Source organism: Rhagoletis pomonella, unplaced genomic scaffold (genome assembly GCF_013731165.1).
Source record: "Rhagoletis pomonella isolate Grant_MI unplaced genomic scaffold, Rhpom_1.0 Rhpom_scaffold_00002, whole genome shotgun sequence".
NCBI classification, from domain to species: domain Eukaryota; kingdom Metazoa; phylum Arthropoda; class Insecta; order Diptera; family Tephritidae; genus Rhagoletis; species Rhagoletis pomonella.
Window position 1 is genome coordinate 34,557,251 of NW_023458556.1, and position 3,458 is coordinate 34,560,708.

Here is a 3,458-nt window from a genome sequence, read left to right on the forward strand (position 1 = left end):
CTTTTGCTGTTTATTTACTCGTATTTCGCTTTTTATAGTTTTATGTGTTTATGACTAGCACTTGTTTCTGTTATTTTTTTTCTTTCTTTTTCTTTTTAGATATTTTGAGCTGGAAAAAATCCCTTTACTTGCCACACTAAGCGAGCGAGTAGAGTTACTAAAATCAGAAATAAACACACATACAGGCACTTACATATACGCACATGTGTGCGCCCAAATGCGGCTACTTTGAGTAAACAAATGGCCTGTGCAGCGAACGTGCGGGAAATGAACTATCTATCGGTCAGTCGCTTCGTACTACATACCTACCAAAGATATGCAACATATGTTGCAAGCAATACTTTTATGCGTGCGTTGGTGCACATTGTCGACGCACTGTTTTCAAAAACGCCCATAAAAGTAGTTCGTTTTTACTTTTGTAAAATTTTCTTAACTTTTTTCTCTATAAATCAACGGAAATTGTAAAAATTTCATGCACAATTGCAATTTTCTTTAATTTTTCTGGCATTCTTCTGCCACAACTTATCGTCGCCAGCAACCACTCTGCTGGGGAATTAATCAGTATGTAATGTTTATTTTTAGTTATTTTAGTTTTTGTTGGTATCTGTACATATTTTTGGTATTCGAATCTCAAGTGGTTTCACATTACAAGTGTTTGTCGAACGGAAAATAAACTTAAAGGCATTTTACAAAATTAAAGACGGGAAATACTTTTGGGGGTAAATAAAGGCACTTGACATTTGTCATTATAGAATTTTCCATGTTGGTCCGATTTCTGCTTCTACTGCGATGAAATATAATAGAAGTATTTATCCTTAGGATCCCCTTTGTTAACAGACCCCTCATATTGCCAAAATTTCGTCAATTCTTTTGGGGTTTTATAATCTTAATGAACGTCAGCGAAATTATTTGATCCCGAGTGAGCGTCGTAACATCGTGGGGCACGAAGATTGCATACGACAACAAAATGGGACTATCATTGGCCTAAGGAGGGGCGGAAAATCCCTCTCTAGCCATTCCAAGCTAAATTTACCTAATCTTATTGAGACTTCTATATAAGTGTGACATCAATAATTACCCCTAAATATATAATTCGAAAGAAATTCGTATTGCAAACACTCTAAGTAAGTGAATCAAACTATCAAACCGAAAAATTTATAATTTTGCGTTTATTTTCTTACTTTTTGGCGGCTAGACACTAGTTTTAAACAATTTTTATTAATTTTATGCAGGTCTAACGTCGTGTATACTAAACACAAGCTGGTTGTACTTATGAAAGAAAATCCCAATACCCAGTTGGCACGATTTCTGAGAACAAAATCGTAGAGCTGTTGATAGTTTTAAAATATTTTAAATAGATTTTAATCGAGAGCATTGCTGCAGTAGGTTTTGTGTAGCGGATAGAAGGTCTAAAAATGCCTCTTTAGACAGTCGGAAGTTTTTAATAAATTTGTAGACGAATTTCCTAAATATATTTAATGTCAAAATATATTCGAAAGGCTACACTTAAACGTTTTCTATTCTTGGCTCTCATCCTCTGACGAATCGTCAAACCAGAACTCCGTTGCCATAATACCAAATGAAAATTTGTTCGATCAGTACTTTCGACCACAGTCGAAGATCGAATGCAACTCATCACAGGGGCCAAAGTATTTTTTGAATTTTAATTTTCTCTATGATTTTTCAACTTCGTGACTCTGATCCGAACAAAAAATCAAGATAATTTAACGATAAAAGGCAAAATATGTCTGATGGCATTGAAAATTCTGGCGACTAGATTTTGGAAAGCTGTCTGACAAGATTTACTTATTTGACTTGTTGATTCTGGGGCCGAGGCTGTGATGAAAACGTCTCCCTACTAATGCGCAGCTTAACTAGTTTATCCAGACAATTCAGAATGAAGGACTTAATGCTAATAGACCTGAAGCTTTTAGGACTTGTATTATCAACTTACGAAAATCCTTGGATAAAATTTTCAATACCCATGCCCCTTTCTCTTACCATTGGCATAGTCGAATGCTGCCAAATAAAAAATATGGCTACCAAAATTTTTAGTCCCGGGTCCAGTATATCAAAGAGTCTTGCAACTGAAAGGACTATTGTTTTGTGACCTTTCTAGGCATTGAACGAGTGTTGGGTCACGTGATTCCAGCGGCCATACCAAATGTCGTATCTCGTGCTCTTTGACTCGCTGATCGGATAATTTTATACTAGGGGTATTCTCGATCCGTTGCATACTGTCTAGCATGGTGCATAGATAGCATAATGCATTGATGTTTCAAGTGTTCAAACTGTTCTTCAACTAATAGGTGACCAAACTGTTAGAAGCCGTTTGTTTTAATACAACAACGACAAAATTAATAGGAGTACCTATTATATGCTTTCTCAGAGATCTATGTACATATGTATATATAAGATATGCTTATGCAAGTTACTTAAGTAATTTTGATTTCAAAAGTTCGTGAAAATAATATTTATTAATTCGTTGAATATTTGTAGTATGGGTGTACTGTTTGAAGGCTAAATTTGTAACCTTTAAAATTAAGTGTAATTTTCAATAAAATTATCTACATAAAAATTGCTTACTTTAGTATAAATATCTGAACTTAATTTGGCAAAGAAGAATTTCACGGTTTTTGTGGTCAGCAAATAATCGCTCGAGTTTCCGCCTAAAAATTGCTAAAACGGAAATAACATATCCAAACAAAAGCTGTGCGCTGTGATACAACAATTCACAACGAAATTGAATGAGTAAAATGTAAGTAAATACAAATAAAAAGATTTGGACACAAATAATACTTGTACATACACGAACCCAAGTAAAGCTTGGGCTAAGGTCTAAGATTAAAAAAAAAGAACAAAAAAGAAAATCATACCAGCATAGTTTCAGAGTTGTGGTGCGAAAATTAGCAATATGTAGCAAATAAGTGAGCGAAGTCCAAACGCAATATTTTGTAAATTATTTACTTGCAAATAAGTATGTAAATATGCACATACATACATACCACGTAAGTGTGTACCTACTTTGATATTTTTGTTATACTAGTTATGTATTCTCAGATATAATTTCTGCCGCCTTTAAATCTTTAATTGCGTTTTGTTCGCTTAGTAAGCATTTGTGTCCCAATATTGGCGCCATGCTTTTATATCGAAATCGTGACTTGACGCCTTTTATTGTTGCGAGTGCAAATTTTTTTTGTTAAATACAAATAAATACGTCAGTATTTTTATGTTTACAAATTTGAGTCGATTCCCGTTCATGGCCCATTTAAAACCGATTTTTATAAATTGAAAAATTAAAAAAAAGAATATACTATAAATCAATGGGTACACAAGTCTTTTGTTTCTGCAGAGTAAACAAAATTATATAGACGCTGAGCGAATATTCGGAAATAATGGTTATGTCGCAATCGTGCTAAATTCATAAACCAATTGAATTTGCAAAATTATATATGTAT